Source organism: Podarcis raffonei, chromosome 6 (assembly GCF_027172205.1).
Source record: "Podarcis raffonei isolate rPodRaf1 chromosome 6, rPodRaf1.pri, whole genome shotgun sequence".
Lineage (NCBI taxonomy): Eukaryota > Metazoa > Chordata > Lepidosauria > Squamata > Lacertidae > Podarcis > Podarcis raffonei.
In genome coordinates this window covers 53,594,837-53,621,411 of record NC_070607.1, presented here as the reverse complement: position 1 = coordinate 53,621,411, position 26,575 = coordinate 53,594,837, and positions in this window count along the sequence as shown.

Sequence of the window (26,575 nt, the reverse complement as noted above, 5' to 3'; positions counted from 1 at the left end):
GTTCTCTTTGCTGGTTCTGGGTTGGCGGCAGTGGTGCACAGCCAATGGGCAGTCCCTCCCTCCCTCCCACCCCTTCCTGCCCCCAGCCCAAGCCTGGCAGCAGCTGCCTTTGTCAACAGTGATTGAAAACCAAACCCGGCTGGCGTGCTTTCTCTGTGATCTTGTTAATTAAGAAATACATTTAATTAGCAGCACCCCAGCTGTGACTCAGCTAATAATCATGATAGAAACATGAGAAGGATTCAACCATTCCTATCAGGGCACATTAAAATCAACTGAGGCGGGAGCATAGCCGCACATCGGTGGCTCCAGGGTGAAAGAAGCACAGCAACCCTGGACCTTCCAGGAGAGACAAAAGGGCCAGGCAGCCCCACATCTCACCCTGCCCCCCACCGCTCCCAGCCTATTTGTCCCATGAGCTGTGCTACAGGGAAGGAAATTGGGAGAAGCTCAGGGCAAAAAGGGGACATGAAAGCCAAAACGGGTAAAATCACTTGCCTTCCATGACATTTTCACTGGCACTAATTAGGGTTGCAGCATTTACTTACACCCCTAGGCATGTTTACTCATTAATAAGACCCATCTAGTTCAATAAGGTTACTCCCAAAGATGTGTACATAGGATTACAACATAGTAGTGTTTTGTGGTTATATTTACCAATTAGTAATTAAGCAGGCAGCAGGTTTTTAAAATTATTATTATTATTTTAATATTAAAATACAAGCACCTACAAATACAATATTTTGGTCTGTAAAAGGAGCTCTCAAGGATGCCTCTTGCACAATGATTGCAATGAAGCAACCTTGAGAGTTGGCTGTTTTTGGCAGAATATACCTTATGAAAACTGCGTGGATTAAGGAGACTATAAAAGGTTGTTGTATCTTGCAAAATATGTTTTCCTGAGTATAGAAGCTTCTTCTTCTCCTCCTAGTGACCTTTTAAGAAGCCAACTGTTTGGTTGTCCAGTCCCTTATACATGTAACAGAATCTCCATGATTCACCCTATCTGTTCCCTATCTGTTAATCTGCCCTTTATACAAAGATCCCAGCGAGAGATTTCTGAACCCCTCATTGACACAGGGAAGCAGGAATGCCCTGGTAGAAACGGTTCAGTTCCTTTGGAGTGACACTAACGGCTTTGTGACACACCAAGTGGCTCTTTTTGCACTGGCTGCAAAAAAAGATTAGAAAGGGCAAGTTAGATCATATCACTACAAATTGTTTTGGAGACTCAGAGATTTAATCTGAAGTTGAGTTAGCTGATGGTACTTCTGCTTTTTCATTCTCGTATATTATTGTTATTACTCTGTATTTTGGCATATAAGAATGTAATTGCCATGGCCTTCAGTTACCACAATAAACTTACTGATTGAATCTCCATCAATAAAAAATGGATCAGTGGGCCATTCTCCTACTGGACTTGGGAAACATATTTCATGTTATAATACTGGATGGCTTCTTCATTACATAATGAAAACCTTGGATAGTCATCGCTGTACTTATAATTAAATACTGGACAATAGTTCTTTTTTTCTTTTTCTTTTTACATATATTCCCTTTTCTGTCTCACATGGGAGGGAATGCTACTTTGAAAAGGGTCCTTATGATGACATGTACGTGCCATCATCTAAATCAGGGACAAGGAACTGGTGTCCTTCTAGTTGTTGGTAGACTAACTCCCATGAGCCACCTGGCCAATGGACCTCAGGGTTGAAATTGTAATCAAGCAACATCTGGAGGCCCACCTCTCCTGTGATGTTGCCATGGCAATTGAGGCCTATACAGCATTGGATCTCTCTCCTTCTCTGAGTTTGGAGTGCAGGGGTCATGGGGTGGCAGCCACAAACTCATTTGATTGGTCAGTTAATGGTACAACCCTAATCCTGTCTGTCCTGAAGTCCCAAAGTGTATAATAAGACTTGCTCTAGGACCCTCCAAGTGTCCCTATTTTCCAGGGATGTCCCTGATATAGAGAAGCTGCCCCAGTTTCTGATTTGATCTTGTAATGTTCCTATTTTCACTGGAGAAATGTTAGAGGGTATGGTGTTATCTGACCCCTGAGCCGTCTGAAGGCAATCCTGTATAGGGAAGGTTTTTTTAGATGTTTAATATTTTATTATGTTTTTATATATGTTGGAAGCTGCCCAGAGTGGCTGGGGCAATGGAGCAAGATGTGTGGGGTATAAATAGTAAAATTATCATTATGGAATGGGATGTCCTTATCTTCATTGGAGAAATGTTGTAGGGTATGCCAAGAAGGAGACTATGGGACTGCTGCCTAATCAAGTGCGAACCTTACTGCTAATATGTTTACTATTAATTTTATTGTTGCATACTTCAGTGAAAATTAATTAGGCCGCAGAAATGTTACTTGTGATGCTGTGAGATTAGATTTCATGGGACAATAAAATTGAAGCAGCCCAGTGCTACATCTATTTCCTAGGATGGAAATGGTGTTTTTTCAATGTTCAGGATTGCAGCTTTTTCACATTTTCTTGGTGCCACTCTTTCTAGAGAAAACATTTTTTATTTAAGTGCAACTCAATCCTTTGCATCTTTATTTGGAACTAAGACTCACTGAGTTTAATAAGAGAAAGTATGCACAGGACTGCAGTTTTAGGATACCATCCTCCTATACACAACTATCAGGAAATAAGCCCCATTGAATAGAAAGTGTGTTTTGGAGTATATATATGAACAGGACTGTTGTGCCACTTAACTTTATTGGATTTGGCGATTGAAGATAAAGATATTTGCAGAATTTTTATAAAATGTATGTACTTGGAGCATTAACACAGACCATAAACAAGATATGTACTCAAACAGCCACTTTCTATGTGATCATCAAATTATTGTTAGCAGGTAGAAATGTCTATTTTCTGGTGGGCGGAGATTTATTTATTTTTAAAAATGGAAGTACAGTTCACTTCTAAACTTCTCCTTCGATGACACTTAACTGAGTGTGTTTGAAATGAGAGTGTTTTACTGGCAATTGATTCTGTTTACAGGCTTCACGACAGTCATTTCAAGCAATGATTTTGCTGGCTTCCAGTAAATTTTCTTGATGGCAGTCCCACTTCACTTAGGCGAAGGAAGGAAAATCCTGAGTGAAGGGTGGGTGAAGAAGGGTGGTGATTATAGAGTTTTTTGACCCTGAAGTTGGGATCTGTGACATCTTTGGGCTGGGATTTTGTGAGCTTGGATGAAATAAACAAAAACATCACCTCTCCTGTTTCCTGCGCTCCGGGTTCTCTCCTTGCGCATGAGATGATAATCCTCTTCTTGTCACCCTGGTTACTTGTGACGTGCGCCTTTGAGGCAAGGGCTGCCCTTCACAGTGTGAGCTGAGCAGCCCCTTGTCCTAGATGGTCCTTATCTCAGCTGGAGCTTCTGGGGAATGATAATAATGTGGAGGAATAACAAAACGAGAAACAAAAGCATGGCTTAGATCAGATCTCTGTAGAACTGGCTGAGAGCCAATTACTTGGAAATTGGGCATTCTCTCAAACGGGAGGATTTGCCTGCCGGAAGATGCATGGCTGGAGCCCAGAAGAATCCACATTCTGAGTTATTGAAAAAGCACAACAGCAACAACAATAACATCCTGGGCTTTTAAACATTATTTCCCATTGTTGCTGCAGACTTTCTCTGTCTCATGCTTTTGTCAGGAGTTTCTGCAGCATTTGGCCATGACTCAGAGATTCCAGAGAGTCATCAGTCCTGAGATCAGTTTCTCAATGGCTTAACAACAACAACATTTTAATTCTGCCTTTCCTCCAAAGGCCCTCATTTTATCCTCAGAACAGCCCTGTGAGCTGGGTTAGGGCAGAGAGTGACAGGTTGAGGGCCACCTGCTGAACTGCATATCAGGGATTTGAACCCAGGTTCCCTGGACCCTAGCTCAGCACTCTAACCACTACACCACACTGGCTCTTTTCAGCTGCCACCTGGAGAATGCTCTAAGGGAGGCAGATGGTGGCTGCCGCTGTGGAGTGAGCTGTCTGGGTTGGGTCTGGGCTGGTGGAAGGCATTTTGCTGCCTGAGGGTGAAGGGTAAGGTCATGCATTCTGCATATTGAAGCCAACTGGACCCAGGATTGGCTGAAGCTCCTTGTCCTCTCTTCAGAAAAGCCAGGGAGGAAGGCTGGTTCAGAATACAAAGGTGGCAAATGATAAGCAAAGTAGCATCTGCCGCGCATCAGACCAGAGCCGAGATCAGCGTGTTCATGGGGATCAGAGAAGCAACACGGAAAATCTCTTGCTCTCGCTGCTTCCCCTTCTCTGTGCATGTGTCAGATTCTCAGCTACTGCAAGGAGGCAGCCTGCCAGGCAGTTGTGGAATTTGCGTCCAAATAAACCGTCATGTAAACGGGCCCTCTTTATGTATATTTATAGGGAGCTCTCTCGCCAGCTGGAATCTAATAGGGTGTAAAATAAACTGTGAAACTGCCTGGAACATGAGGACTTACACCCTCTGCATTCCATTCGACTGCCTGTGGCTGACTTATACGATCCATGATGCCACGGCCTCGCCTGCACCTGCCAAGGGAGCTGCAAAGCAAGCAAGAGAGCTGGCTGGCCCAGGATTGAAAGCATCCCGGGTCTTCGCAGTCTAAGGCAGGGGTCAGGAACCATTTCCTTGTAGGCAATCTTCCGAGGGGGGGGTGCTTAGAAAAAGTGGGTGGGACAGTGGCAAAAGCGGGCAGAGTAGCTGATGTGACTCTTGCCTTTGTGCAATTTTGCAATTCAGCTATGCAAAAGTCAGAGGTTTCCCCATACACCTGTGCTCGCCTCTCCATCCCCCATCCATCCATCCATCCACCCATCCATCCAAACAAGAGGCATTATCATAGTCCAACGACACACTCCGGCTGGCACTTGAGGTGGGTGTGGAGAAGGGCCAGTGAGTGTCAGGACCTGGGGAGGAACATTATTTTTGGGGGGGGGGAGAGCCCGAAGGGTCAAAGAGAGAGCCATGGAGCACTGCACTTGGTCCCCAGTGTCTGAGGCTCCCCACCCCTGCTCTTGGGAGTAGGCTCTATGAACACTGGAGTGTTGCCAATCTGAGATGAAGTTCCCTCTGAGGATGGGATGGCTTGCTACACGCAACCACCTGAAATTAAACTTGGTTGGCTGCTTCTTTGAGGGTAAAAAGATTAATGTGCAGCGGAGAAGTAGCAGCTGAAGGGAGGTACCTTCTCACCTGCAGTTCAAGCCCCTGCCCCCAACCAGCCACAGACGCGTTGCCAGTAGCGGTCACTTACCTGTCCTCTTACCACCTGCATTGCTGCAGCTTATTCTGAGAGATGGGAGGAGAGAAGTGGCAGAGAGGTTGGTGCAGTGCTAGCCCCCAAATGGAAAACGAGCGAGGTCCCTGCTAAAGAAGAATGGCAACTTAAACTGATGGAATAGCCGCAGCTTGTGGACAGAATAAGAGAACAAGAAGAACATACCTTTAAAGAAGATTGGAAAATGTTTATTGAATATATGGGGGGGGGGTTGTGCACACTTGAAAATGTTGACAGCATTAAGATAAATTCAACAGTGTTAATAAGGTCTGATGGACGTAATAATGGCGTGCTCTGGTCCATGGGGTCACGAAGAGTCGGACACGACTAAACGACTAAACAACAACAACAACAATAATAATGGAATACTGAATGGTTTAGTTTACATAAAATATGCAGGGATTTGTTATGCAAAATGAACTGTGGAAAGAGAAGAAGGGAAGTTTTTGATATTTTAATATTCTAAATTGCAAAACAGAAAGTTTAATTAATATATATATTTATATATATTAAGAGAGAGAGAGAGAGAGAGAGGTTGGTGCAGTGCGAACACACCAGCAGGAAATTGAAAGTATGCATCTAGAACCCCAAGAAGGGCAGGAGAGAAGTGACAGGGGGTGGGAGAACTGCAGAGGGCAAGTGGCGGACAATGGAAGAGTTAAGCTCACCTGTCTCTTCAGCAGCTTCTCTGCTCCAATTCGCACCCCCTCTGTGGGGTGGCCGCTTACACACTGGCAAAAAGAGAGGACAAAAGAGTGCACAGATTGGCATGAAATTTGATGCTGCTGATTTATATGTATAGATGCAAATTGGGAAATTACTGAAGTCTCACTAGAAATGCAATTCATTGCACCATCCTGGAGAATAAGACTGGGACCAGGTGGCCTGTGTGCCTGCTCAGTCTGCTGTCCAGGGTGCTAACTGTAGATAGGCAACTTCAAGACCCTTCCTGCTCTACTTTCTCATGGCTCTATATTTTTAATCCAGACTTGGAACAGGCAGCTCTTCAAACAGAGGACAACTAGAGACAGGCCTTTGGGGAAGGGCTGTAGCTCAATGGAAGAACAACTACCTTGCATGCAGAAGGTCCAGGTTCAAATCCTGGCATCTCCAGGTAGAGCTGGGAATGTCCCCAGCCTGAAACCCTGGAGATCTGCTGCCAGTCAGTGTAGACAATACAGAGCTAGATGGACTAAATGTTTGGCTCAGTATAATGATAATATTAAAAAATTTCAATTCTGTACCACTTTATATTTTTAAGGGGGGGGGAGTCTCAAAGCGGTTTACAACCTACACTAAAACATGAAATAAAACAACCCAGAACAAAACAGTACTGAAGAAAGTCAGCTGCCAAGTATACATTCAAAGCAGCATAATTGACAGGAAATTAAAACATTATCTTAAATATTCCAAAATAAAACATTACAAAGGAGGTCAGCTACTGTATGCACATCTAATGCAGCAAAGCTAACAAAAAATCTGAAACATTTCAGAGGAAAATATTACTAATGGGAGTCAAATATAAAGTGCACATTTAAAGCAGCATAATTAGCGAGGGAAAAAATATTACCATAAGCATCAAACATGACTATCGCTGCCAATCCCTCCAGTGGTGTTCATGGCGGTGATGGCTGTGGAAGCTCAGACCCGATGACTAGGAGATAACCAAGGTGGTTTCTGGACTCTTTGGCAGCCTCAGCTTTTATAGCTGGACCAATCAGAGTCCTGCCCTCCTGGGCCAAGTGGGAAAAGATTGGCAAGGCAGGGAGCTGGTCTTCCAGGATGCACAGAGCCACCCTAGAAAGCTACTGTCCCCTAATGTTGGAGTTTATAAAACACACATGTGTGCTTCATTTAGGTCTGCTCAGAGTTGTTCTTTGCTTGTTATTACAGATATTACACCCCCAGGATGAAAATGTTGCTAGTCTTAGGCCACTTCCCGGCAAATAATAATAATAATTCCTAGGTTGTATCCTAAGTTAGTACTACTCTACTCAGAGTAGTCCCATTGAAATAAATGGGCCATGGTTAACTTAGGGCCATTCATTTCAATGGGTATACTCTGAGTAGGGCTTTGTTGCCTGCAACCTTTGCCATTATCAGGAGTGAGGCTTGTTTGATACCATATATTCCCCCTTTTCAGACTCTGATAAAGCTCTGGGTTAGGTTCAATCAGACAGGATCTGAGTAGAAAGCACGTGATTTCAAAAGAGTTTCCCCTGGCCTGTATGTAGCAAATCCAGCCATCCTGGCACTAGGCCTCTCTGCATGTAATCTGCTGGAGAAGAAAACTTTGGAGCTGGAAAAATCCCCAGGCAGTTTTTTTTTGTTTTTTTGTTTTTTTTTGCTAATGGTAGGAGTGGCTCTAGTTAAGGGAAAGTGCAGATCCCTCTCGGGATGGGAACAAATGGAGTCACTTTGCCCATCTGGACAGTGCATCTGCTTTGCAAGGCCCTGGCTCACACCTCGCTCCCTGCACCCCCGAGCTAATTAATCTGCCTCTGAGCCTGACCAAGATGCCTGCGCCAGGAGGAGAAGCAGCCTAGGAGGAAGGGAGGGAGCAGAACATACCAAGAAAGAAGTGGCTGGGAGGGCAGGTGTCTGACAGCTGCTCATGAAACGCATGCGTACAGACAAGGGAGGTGGGGAGAGAAGGCCCACGTTTTTGGAAAACAGCTTCTCTGTGCGTCAGGCTGCTGTCAAATACACAAGAGCAAGGAGAGGGAAAGAAGCCCAGTGGCAGAGAGCCAGTATGGCACAGTGGTTAGAGTGTTAGACTAGGACTTGGGAGCCAAGGGTTCAAATCCCCACTCGGCCATGATGCTCATTGTGTGACCTTGGGCCAGTCACTGTCTCTCAGCCTAACCTGCCTCACAGGGGTGTTGAGAGGATAAAACGAGAAGGGGTGTGTGTGTGTGTAAGCCACCTTTGAGCTCCTTGGTGATAAAGTTAGGATATAAATGCAAACAGCAGCTACCTGGGGGGACTGGGGACTGGGAAGCATGCATGTAGATGAGAGAAAGAAGGGGCATGTTCTGGGCAGGCCCCAGGCCTGGTCATCCTCTTATATACCTGCTGGGATTGGCAAGGCATCTGACCCTCACCTGACTCTCATAGCTCTTCTGTAGCTGCCTCTGATTAGTTATCATTTAACTCTTGGGAGAAATAATTAGCATCACACGTCATGTGCATGGAAGTTGCCAAACCAATTAACCAACTAGATACTGCTGGATTGTTTTGATGAACTGCAAAAGGATTTGTGGGAGCAAATATATTGTGGGAGCAAATATAAGGGGGCCACAGTCCTCTCTATTATCCTGGCTGCCAGTGTGTGTTGGACTGAGCATTGTTAACTGTGGCTGTGCTCAGGTTTGTGAAAGGCACGCAAATCGTGACTGTATAGATGTGAGCAAGCAGTATTTTTAGGAAAACAGATTTCTCCCAAGGAAGAGGAACAGCCACTGGCCCCAAGGCAACACTTTCTGGTTCTAGAAGAGAGGTTTGTTCAGCAGAAACCTGGAATCTGTACCGTGACGTGAGGGTTTCCCTGCAATCTATTGTACACTCACTTAAGAGAGATACTCCTATTAAAAATTCAGACAACACAGCTTGGCTCAGATCTTCCTGTCTGGAGAGAGACCGTCTCCAGAGTTTGTCGCTCCTCCAATGTAAACCCTTTTGCGGCAGTGCAGAGCTGGAAGCCTGTAGCATTGGAAGCTGTGGCCTCCATCCGGTCTTGTTTCTAATGCACAAAATGACTGGCACTTTGGTCCTTGTGTGGGTAGTGCAAAAATGTGGAATGTGGGGAGACAGGACAGTTAAGGATGGCATTTGCACCCATATGCACTACACGTAACTTTCACAGTGTGTGTGTGTGTAGAAATAAGTCACCCAAGTCTGTTGAGCACGTACAATAGGGATTAGGTGTAATGTCTGTGCAGAGATGGACAGCTCAAGGTTATCACAGGGAAGGAGTATTTGGGGGGTGTTGCCTGGCAACATATACTGTCTGTTGGAGCAATGGTGGTTAGAGGGTTTAGCTATGTTGGCAACAAAGGCCTGAAATGCTTCAGCAGCAATTTATTTATTTAAATATTTGTAAACCACACTTTCATATAGAATGTCACCAGACAAGACGAAACCTTAAAAAGCGCAGTATATTAAACAATGCCAAACATATCAGTAACAGCTGATTGGCAATGAACCTCAGGTTTGAACAATACCGTTTGAAGCAGCGATGGCTCTATTGGCAAGGAGTTCCACAGGGCAGGGCCTGCCATGCTAAAAACTGGCAAAGGCCAACTGAACATCACAGGCATGTGGCGGCACCAAAAGTGCCCCATCAGGAGAGCTCGGTGGTTTGAGGAAGGGATTAAGGAATCAGGTGGTCCTTAAGGCACTTTGGGGCCCAAGTTGTGTGTGGCTTTGTGAATTGGTAATGCAAGAACCTTAAACCTGGCCCAGTAGCAAACTGGTAGCCAGTGGAGCTCTCTCAGCAGCAGAGTAACTAGTAGCCTGTTCCTGTCAGCTGTCTGGCTGCTACATTTTGCACTAGCTGCATATTCTGGACCAGACATAAGTGCAGCCTCCTCCACAATCTACCGTACTTCTACTCCATTCTAATAACATCCATTAAAGGTCTATGCAAGCTAGCAGAAATATTTGGTTCCTCACCATACATTGCCCAGCTCCCAGAGAGGAGCAACACAGCCTTGGGATGGCCACCTGACAAAATTGTTCTTCTGTTTATGGTGCCATAAAGCATCTGTTCTGGTTGCTTTTAGAAAAGAAAATTAGCTGTATTTTTTAAAAAACCACTCCTTCTATTTCCTTCCCCAATCTCCATAGGAATCAATACCACAGGAGATTTAGGTATGCAGATTTCCAGTGAACTGGCTGGCTGATTCTAGTTAATTTCCTTCATGGGAATAATGAATCGTTCCTTTTCATATTTAAGTGTTCTTGGTTTTCACTCATTGTAGAGCCTTGATCTGTATGAAGATATGGAAGCCTTGTTGTCCTACAATCATTGGTTCTTCATTGGCGTAGAAATCATCTCTCTCCCTCCCCCACTTTCACTTCCTCTGAATTTGATACTTTTAATTAACTTCCATCTTCTGGCTTGTTGTTTAATTCCTGCCGGCTGGAGTCAAGGAGGGTGCAGCCAAGAGTCAACTCCATGATCCTTTTGTCTGACTCAGCCTGACTGAGATAGCAGTGGCCCTGATCCCAGGAGGACACCGTGTCAGCTCTTGAACTCAAGAACTTCTACTGGTCATGTAATGCATCAGCTGTGAACAGAGCCTGCCCTACCATTATTAAGGAGCCACCAAATTTTGTCTTAAATTTTATTTTGTTTTGCTGCCATAACCATTGTGTCTTTCTGTTTCTGGTAAATAAAAGTCTTATTTTTAAGCCTAAACAGTCTGTTATGATTATTTTTCAAATAGAGGACCTGCCCACATTGCTTTGCTGCCAAAATCTTAATATTATGAATGGAAAGAAAGAAGCCACAAAACACAACTTTTACAGCAGAACGGACTTACTCTGGGGTTTGTGGACTCTCCTTCCTTGCGGGTTTTTAAGAAGAGGTTGGATGGCCATCTGCCATGGATGGTTTAGTTGAGATTCCTACGTTGCTGAGGGTTGGACTAGATGCCTCTTAGGGTCCCAACTCTACAATTCTATGATCTCCAGCAACCCTATAACTGATGAGGGATCTACAGGGAGATGTATTCTTTTCCCTGTATGAAGCTGGAGTTCTGATGTTGCATTATGGATCAGCTCTCTAGGCAGGGGACATTTACTGAGCCCTCAGGCTGCTTCACACACACAAACACATCTATCTTTGAGGGCTGGGGTGCCAATGAAGGGCTTTGTCGTGCTGGATTCTGTTCAAACGCCCAATTTGTATCATTCCATCCTGCTCTCAGTCACATTCTGCAAGCATCGCTGTGATTCCCTGCACTCGGCTAAAAATAACTCCCACAGCTGCCGCCACAGCAAAAGCCATCAAGCAGAGCTAGTTATAAATAGCCCAGAGTGCTGCCATTGCTGCCACTGTCCCCTTCGCACTCTGCTTCCCACTTCCCTCCAGCCTTAGGTGTGTACATGCGCAGCGCTGGAACTCCCCGAGACAGCCTCACACTCATTGCCTTTCTGTGATGCAGGCTTGAAAACATCACCTGAAATAACTCCATTGTGGTATTCAGTACCGGCGGTTTGCCCACTTTGAACTCTTGGACTGATGCTTTCATGGCAGGAGAGAATCAGCTCGGGAAAGTCCAAAACACCTCTGTAGACTTTCAATTTTCCTGGCTATAAACATGAAGAAATTCCAACAAGAGGGGGTATTTTTGCCTCTCCTCTCTGTGTTTCATGCATAGTTGTGTGATGATTATTTGTTAGTTTTTTCTGGGTTTTTTTTTAAACTCACTTAACATCCTAGAATCTGAGCAACTTTGAGACGCCAACTTTCCTCTTGGCTCCTGCTGTTAGCAGCTGGCCTTTTTTCGCTCTGCCTTTCATCATCATGTGGTTCCCCACTCAATTCTGAGGAATCAAAGTTGTAAACTAGGGGTGGATCTTGGGACACGGCCAGTGCATGCCTGGGGTCAGGAAACACCCCACAGAAACACAAGGGAGGGACAAAATGGAAAATAGATTTTGATGAGACAAGGAGTGGCGAATGCTTTCAGCTCAGAATAATTCATTATGTGCACTAGAATGGTGTCCTTATCCAGGGAGAGGCAGTAGTATTTGGCCCTTGTGGTACAGATAGAAACTCCACATTTCCCAGACTGAAGGAAAAACTGTTTTGCACAAAGGAAGCTTGATAAATTTACTTTCAGAAACTGCAAAGAGAGTACATATATCTCTGTACAGATAGACTTTGAAGGGGGGGGCACTTATGCATTACCCCCAAAGCATCAGCAAATGCATCACCAAAGGACACCAAGTCGCATAAAAAGTTCACGTGATAATTTATATGTAGGGATGCACATTTGGAAATAATCCCTATAATTTACATAGAACTACAATGCGGCTCACCATAGCGGGAACAAGACTGTGATCAGGTGACCTGCACAATCTGCTCCTCAGGTGTTAACTGTTGATGGGAAACTTCAGCTTCCTGCACTCGCTTCTTTTAAACTGGGCCTGGACAGGGACACCTTCAAAGAGAGGGCTGGTCTCTCTGACAGCCCTTCGGACCCAGGGCTGTCCTCTGTAAAGTAGGGTACATGGCCACCCTATTTTGAATTCCTCTTCTTTCTCTCCTCCTCCTTCTGTATCTCACACCTATGTTTGGATATAAAAGGTAAAGGTACCCCTGACCGTTAGGTCCAGTCGCGGACGACTCTGGGGTTGCGCTCTCATCTCGCTCTACAGGCCGAGGGAGCTGGCGTTTGTCTGCAGACAGCTTCCGGGTCATGTGGCCAGCATGACTAAGCCGCTTCTGGTGAATCAGAGCATTGTACAGAAATACCGGTTACCTTCCCGCCGGAGCGGTACCTATTTATCTACTTGCACTTTTTGACATACGGTAATTTCGAACTGCTAGGTTGTCAGGAGCAGGGACGGAGCAACAGGAGCTCACCCTGTTGCGGGGATTTGAACCACTGACCTTCTGATCGGCAAGCCCTAGGCTCTGTGGTTGAGAGCACAGTCCCACCCGCGCCCCATGTTTGGATATACATTACTTCAAATTCTCTCCATTGTTTACTTCATGCATCCACGTAAGACCTGCTGTTAGTTTTAGACCCATCACAAAGTGGTTGTCCCCTGGTGGCTGTTCTGCAATCATAGGGTCTCCATGCTAACACTGTTTAATGCCATTGGCCTGAGTCACCTCTTGCCACATGCCCTGTGCATGTCTATTTTAACTTTGCAGTTTTCCCCACTACATCCATAACTTTTGATATTTGTCACAGCCAATTATTAGTTTTTCTAATAATAATAATAATAATAAATTTCTTGTTTGTACCTTGCCCATCTGACTGGGTTGCCTGAGCCACTCTGGGCAGCTTCCAACAAATAAAACATCAAACATAAAAAACCTACCTATACAGGGCTGCCTTCAGATGTCTTTTAAAAGTTGTATAGTTATTTATCTCCTCGACATTTGATCGGAGGGCATTCCACAGGGTGGGCTCCACTAACGAGAAAGAATATCACTGCGAAGGAGGAATATCAATGATATTCCTAAAATTGCATGTTCTGTGGCATGTTGTGTTGCTCTTAAGCTGTTCGTGTTTCTCTTTGTCATGGTCTCTGCTTTCATTATAAAGCTGCCCTGACTTAAGGACCATCATATGGCAATTGGTTTGGGGAAATATAGGAGTGATAGAGCAGATTGAAAAAGCTTTGAAGAAAGAGTAGATGCCCATGGTCAGGAAGGTGCCTGTTTTGATAGTTTCCTCTCTGGAGGGGTAAAGCTTGAGGCTATGCTTAAGGCACAGAATACTCCCAGGCACTAAAGGCCAGCTTTTAAGAGCCAGCTGCTTCGGCACTCCAAGACATCTGGGGATTGAAGATGGAACCTGGGAGACTAGGACCAAGGTGCCTTGTTATTCACGGACTAGCTGTCCCTCCGCAGATACACACACACACAACACAGGTGAGCACACTTTGCTGATGGGAAGTTAGATCATACTCAAATGATTCTACACCAAGGAAAAACCTACCCCATATCCTGCAAGCAGAAAACCCAGATCCAGGCTTTAGAATGAATTCTGCATATTTGGATATACTGTATGCCCTTAATCCCTAAGATGAACTGTGGCTGCACCATTTGGCTTGTTTTCCTCTCTGCAGTTTAAAAGAGAATATGCCATTCTCTGCTCCAATATTTATGTCGGAACAAAAGAATATGAATAATACAGTGCAAGACCGAACTGAGCAAAAAAGAGCCCCGAGATTCCCAGGATTTCCCAGATGCTGTTAGATGTCAGATTTTGCTTTTCATAGCACAACTCCAATCATATAGTTTTCAGGTCTCCTGCTTCTAACATCTGTGAACAGAGCTGAGTTGGCAGTCATTCTGCAGTGCAGTAGTACAAATGAAGCCATATCTCCATGGCAATGACAAATGGATCTCTTTTCAGCTTGATCCAAGGGTTTCTTTTGCATACAGTGCCTCTACACAAGCAGGATTTCCCCCACGCAACATAAATTAGGGAGATGGAGCAGCATACATGCATCCTTCAGGTAAGTGGAGCTAATGCTGAGGCCATTAAACAAACTCTTTCTGTTTATTTGAGTGCATATCTCAGAATCTTCTGCAGGATAAAAATGGATCAGCATCTTGTGGGTTTCATTGGTTCTCGAGTCCCAAAGTACCTAGTTCCAATTTGTACTTTGTTTCAGACATAGTAAGTTGAGTACATCATAAAGCATGAAGTCATTTAAGGCTTTCTACACTGGTAAGGAAAGGTAAAGGGACCCCTCACCATTAGGTCCAGTCGTGGCTGACTCTGGGGTTGCAGCGCTCATCTCGCTTTATTGACCGAGGGAACCGGCGTTCAGCTTCCAGGTCATGTGGCCAGCATGACTAAGCTGCTTCTGGCGAACCAGAGCAGCACATGGAAACGCCGTTTACCTTCCCGCCAGAGCGGTACCTATTTATCTACTTGCACTTTGACGTGCTTTCAAACTGCTAGGTTGGCAGGAGCAGGGACTGAGTAACAGGAGCTCACCCCGTCGCGGGGATTCAAACCACCGACCTTCTGATCGGCAAAGTCCTAGGCTCTGTGGTTTAATCCACAGCGCCACCCGCGTCCCCTCTACACTAGTAGTAACACCTTGAATTGGGCCCAGTACTCCCTGAAAGCCAATGCAGCTTTCAAAACTGGGGAAACATGGTCCCAACAGGCTGCCCCACTTACCAGCCTAGCAGCTCCTGTGCTGAAGGGGAAAGCTGATGTATAAACTACACACATCAAAATTAGCTGCTCTTACTCAAGAAGAATTACAACTACCTGCAGGTGCACATTGTGCAAATACTGTCAGCTCTTGCCAGTGGGATTTTTGCAAAGCCCTTTCACCAGAACAATCCCTTCCTGACTTGGCACAGTGAGGGCATATGAAAGTAGCGCTTACCTAACACCAAGAGTGGATAAGCAAGACTTGCAAGGCACTATAGCTTGGTAGATCACAGGGTGTAACAGAGGTCAAAACAGTAGCAGGGAAGAAGTAAATGTAAAGATACTTTCAAGCCACTGGGGTAATACAGTGGTACCTCAGGTTACATACGCTTCAGGTTACAGAGTCCGCTAACCCAGAAATAGTACCTTGAGTTAAGAACTTTGCTTCAGGATGAGAACAGAAATCGTGCTCCCGCGGTGTAGCGGCATCAGGAGGTCCTATTAGCTAAAGTGGTGCTTTCAGTTTAAGAACGGACCTCCGGAACGAATTAAGTACTTAACCCGAGGTACCACTGTACTTGTAGCTTTTTAATGTTGTAAAGGAATTAACTCAGCTGTTAAGTGCACACTTTGCCCATCTCCCTAGTCACACATTGCAATTCTGAGAATGGAATTTCCTCCACAAGTTCTTCCTGGGAGCAGCGGTGTGCCAGCCAGTGAGAGCCAACCTTAAGGGTACAAGAAGAGCCTGCTGGGTCAGGCAATGGCCCATCCTGTTCTCACAGTGGCTGACCAGTTGCCTGTGGGAAACCAGTAAGCAGGATTCAAGCCTGAGATCCCTCTCCGCTCCTGTGGTTTCCAGCAACTGGTATTCAGAAGCATTGTTGCCTCCAACTGTGGAGCTGGAACATAACCACCATGGCTAGTAGCCACTGCTATCCCTTTCCTCCATGAATTTACCTTACTCTTTCAAAGCCATCTAGGTTGATGGCCACAAGAGCCTCCTGTAGGGCTGAGTTCCATGGTTTAACTATGTGCTGTGTGAAGAAGCACTTTCTTTTATTTGTCTGAATTTTTCAACATTCAGCTTCATTGTATGTCCATGACTTCTAGTGTTATGAAAGAGGGAGAGCAAGTTTTCTCAACCACTTTCTCCAAGGCTTTGCAGTTTCAATAGCTGCATAGATGAGGTAACATAGCCTGGGAATTTCCGGTCATAAACCCCCTTTCAAGGTATGATGATCCTGCACCACCTGGAAACTCTTCCTCTCTTTTCTCCTCTCCACATCTTCCACAATCTTCAGAGAAAGGCTGAGGAATATTTTCTGGCCTTAGGCTTAGAGGATGCTTATATGGGCTTAGGGCTGACCAACCCTTTGTTAGACTAATTGTCCAGGGTGGCTGGTTGATGTTTCGTTAATGGGATTTAGGATAATCTCTCCTGAGAGCTTGCGTGTTTCAAATGAGGTGGACCTGGTACCTTGGAGAATGTGAAACTCCTGCAGCTGATGGAATGGGCCAGGAATGTGAGAGAGAATTAGCAGAATGTGAGAGAGAATTAGCAGAAAGCTGAAGGCACCCTGGAGATGCAGCACTTTCTTCCTGAGGATGTGACTTATAGGAGTGCCTCTGCTGCCTTCTAGACTCTTTCTTGTCTATTTGTGACTAAAGCAAACATTACAAAGATGCTCAACGTCTCTTAACACCCCAATGAAGTTACTTTAGAGTGAGTCAGACTATTAGTCCACCTAGTTCAGTATTGTCTACACTCTCCAGCCTTTCAGAAATGGAGTCTTTCCCACCCCTGTCCAGAGATGCTGGAGAAAGCTTAGGCTCTCCTGCTGAGCTATGGCCCTTCTTTCCTTCCAAGAAAACTAAAACCAGTAGCTCTGCCTCTGGAACTTCTTGCCACTTGGAAAAGCGAGATGCATGCAACTATGAAAAGCAGGGGAAGGTGAAATAATTTTCAACTCAGGGGCCACATTCCCTTCCAGTGGCCACATGCATGGTACTGGAGGCAAAAATGGACCATAGGCTACTTTCTACATGCACTCACACAGCCCTGCATCCTCCATCCAGGCAAGCATTGTCAGCCGGGCCAATACACTCAATGAGCATTAAAAGAGGTGTGGTTTAAGGAGAGTCCTGAGGGCCAAATAAAGAGACTTGGAGGGCCACATATGGCCCATAGGCCCGAGGTTTCCCATCCCCGATGGAAAGGGAGGCAAGGAGTCCAGTCCTGAGCAGCATTGTTCATTCCAATGACACTCACCTTTTGCATTCACATGAAATGGCACATTCTTGTTGCCAGATGGGAGGTGTTTCCATATGCCTGTCTACTGTGGGATCAATGCTCCTCATGCTTGCAAGATTTCCCCCCCAGCATAAGCCCAGCACCAATGGCATCCCAATTTAACCTGGATATATCTTATTCCAGGGAAAATCCAATCATTTTTTAAAAAAATAAATATGTTGCCAAGAACCGTTTTGTGATATCTCAATGAGCCACTTGCAGTATTAAAAGGTGCCCTGTTGGGTCTCACAGGAGCTTCTTGCAGAGGACTGGAATGTGTCTGGAGCACACCCTGATTCTGTGGAATAGCCCCTAGCTGAAGTTTGGGCCAATTCTGCCCGGCCCGTCTCCCTTTCTGTGTGCCTGTCTGTCTCGCCCAGCAAGGCTCTTAAGCTGCCAGCGCCAGCGGAGCAAATAGGGACACACAGCGAAGGAAGAAAACAGAGGCTCCAATTTTAAACTTCGGCCAAATCCATGGGACCAGGAAAAAGATTGTTGGCAGGTCTGAGTGGAAATTGGACTCATCTCTCACTGCGGAGCAGGGACTGTTCCTTTCCGACAGGGACAGCTGGCAATGGATGTCTTGAAATGTGTTCCCTGCCCCCTCACAAATGGGACTTTGTTATCCTCAGTCGGATAATGAGCCCGGCTAATAAATATTAGCATTATGGTAATTGGTGAATCACCCACAAGGGCAGGGCCTGGACGCAATGTGTCTTCCTAGAGGCCGGGCCTCGAGTCAAGCCTGTTCAGAATCCCTGTCCAGTAAACACACACAGGGCAGGCCTTTCCCCTTCCTCCCCTCTGTGATGCAATGGGCAATTTCACTCTCCACACAAACAAGCCTGGCAGCATTCCCTTGGCCCAGGCCCAGGACGGTGATGGGAATTTGCTCAAAAACATGTTTTGTGGGAAAGAACCGTGAGGTAATAACCTTTCTCAAACTGGAACAAGACTGAAATAGGGCACTTTGGGGAATCCTCCCCAACACACACACACACACACACACACACACACACACACAGCACCACCTGCCTCTTTGCCAAACCATCCAACTTGGTCCCTTGGGCTGGTGAGAAAAGAAGTAGAAAGGACAAGAATTGGGGAGGTCTGTTATTTCATGGTGGGGAATGACAGCCTTATACCCAGTGCAGGCTAATTCATTGGGGCAAATGGGGTCCTTCCCCACCAACCTCAGTGAATTACCACCTTACAACCTCTCCTAGGGGGTGTCACTGCCTCTCAACTGTCTCCTCCTTAGTCTCAGTGTCGACCTTGCCACACATTTAAAGCACTATAATGCCACATTAAACAGCCACAACTTCCTCCAAAGGTTTCCTGGGAGCTGTGGCTTGTGGAACTAAAGATAATTGGTTCTGCCTTCACTTTCTGGTTTCCCTGCCTCCTGCCTCACCAATCTCAATAGGCACCAGGCACCACTATCTATCTATACCACCAAACTGTCAGGCTTAAAATTTGGCTTAAAATGCAAGGACTCCATCCACTACCCCCCCAAGCCTTAAAATGTGTTTAGGTAATTACAGACTCAATTACAGAAAGGTAGCCGTGTTGGTCTGCCATAGTCAAAACAAAAATTTTTTTTCCTTCCAGTAGCACCTTAAAGACCAACTAAGTTAGTTCTTGGTATGAGCTTTCGTGTGCATGCGCACTTCTTCAGATACCAAGAAGACTCAATTGTTTCATTTGTGGTGCGGTGACATAATTAGTGGCATGGTGTATTTCTTTGCTTACTTTGAGATGTGTCTGTGGGTCCTCCTGCTCAATCTTCTGAGAGGGCTTTGGACCTCAGCCCCCCCCCCAAAGTCTTGTCCTAACAGCACCACTGAGAAGCCTCCACCTCTTAGCCACCAGATCACGTACAGATTGTGTGCTTCAGAGTCAAGTGTTGGGGCAGCTGAATCATCGCTTCCTGCAGCTTAGGTTCAGAGGGAACAGCTAAATTCCCCTGACAACTCATTCTCCTCCAGATAGGTATGTGTATATGCTCAAAACAGAAATAGGCATAGTAGCTTCTTCTGAACAATGTTTGCATTTTGTCATGATCCTACGAAGTAGGAGAAATGGTGAACAGCTCACCCAATCAGTCATAGCTTGCTTTTTATTACTTACTGATCCGTAGGGGCAGCATTTCTTCTATAACCAAGAAGACAGTTAAGCTTTGCAAAGTTCGCCTTTTTAAACTACAGACACTAGACAAGAACACACAAACAATGACCCACCTTGGGCACTGTGACATTGAGAAAAATGACCTCTGATTCTGGAGGTAGCATATAGCTGTCATGCCTAGTGGCAGCAATTTATAGCTTTATCCTCCATGGTTTTTATCTAATCACCTTTTAAAGACATCCAGACTCGATGTAGATTTTAGTCCATGTACACAAGAATTTCTCTTTGGGCCATTTGTGCTAGGATAGTCTCGATCTGTGTTGAAACGAGAGGGTAGAACTTCCGCCTGGAAGGATTTTACCTTGAAAATGTGAGATGAACTGGCGTCTGGATCAGAACAGAAAAAGTAAGAGGTTTCAGAAAATGCCATTTCTGTGATTTGATGCCTTTTGCTTTAGTTGTACAGTGCAGGCCACCATGGCGCTGCACTGTGAGTTGGTGGAGCTAGAACTATTAAAAAAAATCAAAGGCTGTCATCAGAAGCAGCAACCTTTGAACCATCTGCTCAAAACCTTCCAAGTGGCATTTGGGAATTGCTACCTGAGTCTCCTGAAGTCATTCTATTTCATCTTTAAAGCACGCTTATCAAAAAAACCAATTCTGCTTGCAATGCAGTTGAGCTTTAATTTGTGGGGGAAACGCTGTGAATGCACAGACTAAATAAATGATTTGATAGGCCTGAGTAGAAACACTGAACTGTAGCTGTAGCCTCTTTTATGTCTGATGCGAAAATTATTCCTACAGACGTCAAAGAAAGTTGTGTCCACACAATGCCCTCAGTTAAAATGTTGGGAGTAAATTAGAGAATTATACTCAACTTACTGCAACTCAGTGGTAGGGGAGATTTTGAACAGGGCCAGGTTCCCAGGGAGAAAAGAGGCTAGAGTCTCCTTTCCCCTGAGCTTAGAGGCCCCAAACAAAATTGAGGGCCCATGGGCCTTTTTGTTGGGAGATTCAAACACAGACCCCCCTTTTTCATGCACAATTTGCCCCTAAATCTATCGTCTTACATCTAAGTGTAAAGCTTAACTGTTTAGTGGCTCACAGACATATAAAAATACAACAGTCATGCTGGCAATGTCCTGAAGGTCATCTGTTCCAAACTCTGGTATGAGTCATCACAACCAAAATGTTCCTAACATATTTTACACACACACACACGTGTTGAGCCAATTTCTATCCTGCCTCAAGAAATAAGCTGAAGAGTGTCTCAGTGCTAAAATTTGGCAGTCACACAAAGGACTGGTGCAGTCCTCCCCATGTTTACTCAGAATTAAGTTCCACTCTGTTCACTGGGGCTCTTACTGCCAGATATTTGCAAATTTTGCCAAAATCCAAATGACTTAAACCAGTGTTTGGCGAAAGGTGACTTGGAGTAGACCAGTAAGGTTTTGTGACTCCCAGCTGTCGGACAATGGCAACATCCAAAAGGCACAGTTTCCCCCTCAAATTAGGCTGCTGAACTGAAGAAAGGTTGTGATAAGCCGGAGTGGACTTTGTATGAAAGCACTGTGAGCAGAGTTTGGTTCCGCTGCTGAAAACAAATCCCTAGGCTCACAATATGCTCAGAGGCACCCTGTTATTTAATTCTAAATGTATGCCTTATGCACCTAGCTCTGACTGGTAGATCTTGGGGGGTCTAGTAAAACAAAAACAAGAAGAAAAACAAAAACAAAGCAGATATGTCATTCCTCACATCTGTCTACTCCTGACTTAAGGCACACAATTCTAATGGAAATTTCTTCTCAGTATTATGGTGAGTGCCAGAGTATGTAAGCATGACCTCCAGTACAATTCCTGTGATAACACTGGGCAAAATCTGTATCCTGCTTAATCACAGTCACCTCTAAGTGGTGTACAGGTGACTCAATACAATGAAATGAAGCAAGAGTTAAAACAATAAAATAATAATTTAATTTTAAAGCCTGCTGGAATAAAAACAACAAAAAAGTATTCAGTAAGTGTCAGAAGTTCAACAGGGAGGAGGTCTTTCTGTCCTCACCTAGAAAGGAGTTCCATAAAAGTGGGCCCACAATTTTCAATGCACAGCATTATGTGGATACAAACTATGCATTCAAGGCATGGGGGACGACTAATAGTGATTCCACCAAAGACCTCAGTGATCAGGCAGGGATATAAGGAATCGGGCAGTACCTAAGGTATCCTGGACCCAAGTTGTTGAGGGCCTTGTAAATTAAAACAAGACTGTTGGTCCCATCCAGCATATTTGCAGCAAGTGCAAGCTTTTGAGCACTGGAGTTATGTACTGGCAATACTCTGCCCCCATCAACAGTTTAGCAGCAGCATTCTGCACCAGCTGGAGCTTCAGGACCAGACCTGGGTAGCCGCACATATTTTCCTGGGAGCAAAGTGTACTGTACAGAGCAGGACTTACTCCTGAGCAGACACGCATAGGATTGCTTTGTTCTATAGCCAGAAGAAGGCTAATTTCATGTATGAACAGGTGTATTGATGTTTGTTTACAGGTGTGTGCAGGTTTAGGAGAATGTGCAGGTGTAGGAATATGTGTACATGCAAATAGACGCATGTGTACGGTGTGTGGGTGTGAGCGACAGTGAATTAGGCAATGCTTTACTGGAGGGCGTAGTGATACTGCCTTTTTGTTGCCAAATCTCTACAGTAGCTGTCAGTCAGCTGGGCATCTACTTTCACCCCTTTGCGTGCAATGAAAATGATGACAGCATTGCCACACCCATGGCACTTCATTACTTAAGATTAACCGAGTGCTCTGTTGCCTTCTGGCTCATGCCGAACCCACACATGCATTGCCACAGTAGCAGCTGATGTTCTCTCTGTTGACACCACTTGTCCATAAAACAGCAACCTCTTGTTCCTATGAAAAAGGGCCTCGTTGACTATGGGCATCTGTTCCTAATCCACCATTAATTAAATCTCTGGCAGCAGGTTTCACACAACCACATGTCATACCAGAACATCATTGGTTTCAGCAGAGGTTTTAAAGGTAAAGGTACCCCTGCCCATACGGGCCAGTCGTGACCGACTCTAGGGTTGTGCGCTCATCTCACTTAAGAGGCTGGGAGCCGGCGCCATCCAAAGACACTTCCAGGTCACGTGGCCAGCGTGACGAAGCTGCACTTGGTGAGCCAGCACCAGTGCAGCACACGGAAACGCCGTTTACCTTCCCGCTATAAAGCGGTACCTATTTATCTACTTGCAGTTAGGGGTGCTTTCGAACTGCTAGGTGGGCAGGAGCTGGGACCGAAAGACGGGAGCTCACCCCACCGCGGGGATTCGAACCGCCGACCTTACGATCAGCAAGTCCTAGGCACTGAGGTTTTACCCACAGCGCCACCCGTGTCCCATAGCAGAGGTTTTACTTATCTCAAAAATAATAATACTCTTAAATCCTATGAAGATCAACGAAGTCAACAGTAATTCAGGATCTCAGACATGGTTGAGATGAGACTATTTCTCTTCTGCTGCACAGTAAGCTTTCTCCATTGCAGACATCCACTCCCATCCAATTCTTGGGAACAGTTCAATACTTTCAATACTTGGTATTGGAGAAAGAGGGGACAACAGCTTCCAAGTAGCCTTGAGTCTTAGTACTTTTATTTTGGAAAGGAATCTTTCTTGGCCCTGCTAACTGAATCTAGTTAACTGGAGATGCCAGAAATTAACCTTGAACCTTCTGCATGAGTATAAGAAGATAAGAACAGCCTGTTGGATCAGGCCAATGGCCCATCTAGTGCAGCATCCTGTTCTCACAGAGGCCAACCAGATAACTATGGAAAACCAGCGAGGAGAACATGAACACAAGAACACTCTCTTCCCATGCTTTCCATGAGATGAGCGTCACAACCCCAGAGTTCTCTGCGACTGGACCTAACAGTCAGGGGTCCCTTTACCCTTTTCTTTTACTCATGAAGAAGCAATTGCTTGACCCCACCCATCCAATAAGCAACACATTTGCTCAATCTGCATTTTCATCATGCAATGCAAGTGGGTTAGATCTCCCGAGAGACTCACTACTATGAAATAGCCTTCCCTAGAAACAGTATTGCCAAAGGTGGCAGCAGCCGCCGCCGCAGCAATAATACCAACAATACACACATGCAAATATATTTCATCATCATAAGCTGCACCGAGTAGATGTCAAGGGAATGCCCTTTTTACTCATCCAAAAGCCAGACAGCTTGGGAGTGGTGGGTAGACAAAAGAAAAACATGAATGGTGCTACAGATAGACATGACAAAGCAGAAATTCTAATGGTGCCTTCAAGCATATTTTATGGATAGTTGATAGATATATATTTTCTAAGTGCCATGCTACAGAACAAGGATGGGAGACCTGTGACCCTCCAGATCTTGTGGAACTCCATCTCCCATCATCCTTCACTGCTAGCCATGCTGACTGGTGCAGCTGAGGGTTGGGAGTCTAGCAACATCTGGAAGGCAACAGGTTCCCTATCCCTGTGCCATAGTGTTTTCAGGAATCTGAGGAGAAGTTACTATTGAAGTCCAAAGGGAAACCTCTCAACATGATCAAATGCAAGATCTTTTCACATAGGGAACAGAGACATGTACCTTCAGGGATCTCCTTACCTCTATGAGATCTCTGAAATAGCAGGTCTAAGGCAACTGGTGTGTGCGAATCCCAGCAGTTAATTCATATCATAATAGATAACTTGTGTAGGGTAAGGCTTCCAGATGGACTAGTGCATCTGTTACTGCACTTGCAGCTAATGAATGAATTCAGATATATTGAAATGTGTGTCTGTGTGTGATGTAGCATGTTATGAAGCTGCTACATCATGATGGCACATGACTCTTCTGTGGCATCACTGAATTGGGATTTTGGGAACCAGAGGTGGATCCACACAGAGGTTCCTTCCTCCGCTGAGGCAATACTCTCTGCCTATTGCTGGGATCACCATTTTCTTTTAAAATATGCATCATTGTTACACTATGCCCCCTGTAGACATTGCATGGCCCCTCCCCACTAGATCTGTGTAAAGCTGCTGTGTGAGATGCTCAAATGAACTGCAGGTGACAGCTTCTCAGTGACATGTGTTCAGGCCTTGGTCTTTCTCTGCACACCCGAGCTGGCCTGGGCAGAAAGGAACACATTTGCTACTCTGGCTGCTTCTTGCTTGAGCAGCATGATCTTTCTGGGGTCTTGTGTGTGTCTTTGTCATTTGGTTCTTTTTGACCCCAACTCCTGGCTTGCAACTTGATCCTGCCTCCTGGATTCTCGTCCAGTTCTGACTTGATCTTTGGTTCTGACCCCTGGCTTGAACCTCAGTTGTGCCTCCTGGTTTTTCCTTCAGTCCTGACTCAGGGCTCATATACACTTCCACTTGTCCAGCCAATTTAACCTGGGGAAACCTGCTGTTTACTGCTGAGCTGGAGCAAATATCTGCGGATTGGTGTTTGTTCCTATCCAGTATTAAAAATCCAGTGAATTTCCCCGGGGGCAAGCAATGGAACAAATGAAAAACAGCTTGGACCCATGCCTCTTTGACCCATGCTTTCTAGGCATGGGACAAGTGAAAGTTTGGAGGATCCCTTACTCTTTGGTCAGGCTAGCGGCTGGTCTATGACTCCTGCTTCCTGGCCCCTTGCTCACCCCAGACTGCTGCTCACAACTCATTCCTGGCTGACTGTCCCCATCACATCTGATGTAAACCCAGGGCACAATTAGATCCCTCCAAAAGAGGCTAATTAGAAGCAGGCATGGCCAAAGCAGTGACTCATGCAGAGAGGTAGTGGGCAACCTCCTCTGTGAGCGAGTGCCTTGGGCTCAGGGGAGACTTTTAAATGAATGCATTTTGGGAATGACTGATGCTCACGCACAGTAATAACCAGATCTCCTGTTCCACAAGGTATTCGGCCTCCATAGGTTCCCGCAGGCCGCTCTACAAAGCAGCTGTGGTGTCCTTTTTCAGAGCAAGGAAACACATGTGCCTTGTCTCAGAAGTGCTTCAAAACCAACAGGAGAGGTGACTTGCTGTACTTACTGACCACCAAAAAACCAAAACATGTTCAAGTCATAACTAGAGGCCAGCGATTCTTAGATCTGCTAATCAGTCAAAATCACATAATGAAACAATGTACCCCTGGCTCCCCAGCCCCCAGCCTCCATGCTCTCAGATCCAAAGACTGCCTGCGACTCAGCATGGCACCAGATATTTATTTAACTGCCGGAGCTCATGAAATGTATAAAGCTAACACCCATGTTGAAACCCTCAGACGCCGCGTTTTGCTAACACAGTACCTAACGCAGAGCAGAGTGGCGCTTAGGAAGGAGTTACGGGCTGGCTGAGAACAAAGACAAGTCTCTCTCTGCCAGTGATCCAGGGCCTTCCCCAAGAAGCCCTCAGCCGCTCAGTGCATCTGCAGAAGCACAGAGCACAGTTCAGTCCTTTATGAGCATCCCAGACTAAACACTCCCACCAGCCTCCATGGACGTAACTCAACCTCTCCAAACTCAATGGGTGACTGGCTACATTTTGCGTCCGGAAAATTCTTGGAGCCAGGAAAAGGGGGAGCTGGGAATGTGGCTGCCAGAGAGGAGCCAGAGGGTGGGAGGGGGATGATTCCAGCAATTCCAGTGTGGGCTAGGAAGACTCTGTTTTAAAGTGCCTGCTCAGAGCCAGTTTCAGGGTCTGTAGCCTGCGGCTACGTTTGCAGGCCAAGCCATACAGGCCCTCGTGGAATGAGCAGCTGGTAATTTTTTTTGACAGCACAAAGAACTGGAGCTTCAATGTATGCAGTTCGACCAAACCTATTTATCAGGCACTGAACCTAAACTTTGACTATGTGTACAGATTGGTTCATTGGATTGCATTTATTGGAATGCCTTCATCGTTGGCAAATTGGCGGGCTGGCCCAAATTTGTATGGTAATGGTTTTTATAACCAGATTTCTGCTCATAGGATTATCATTGCCAGTTGTCTTAAGG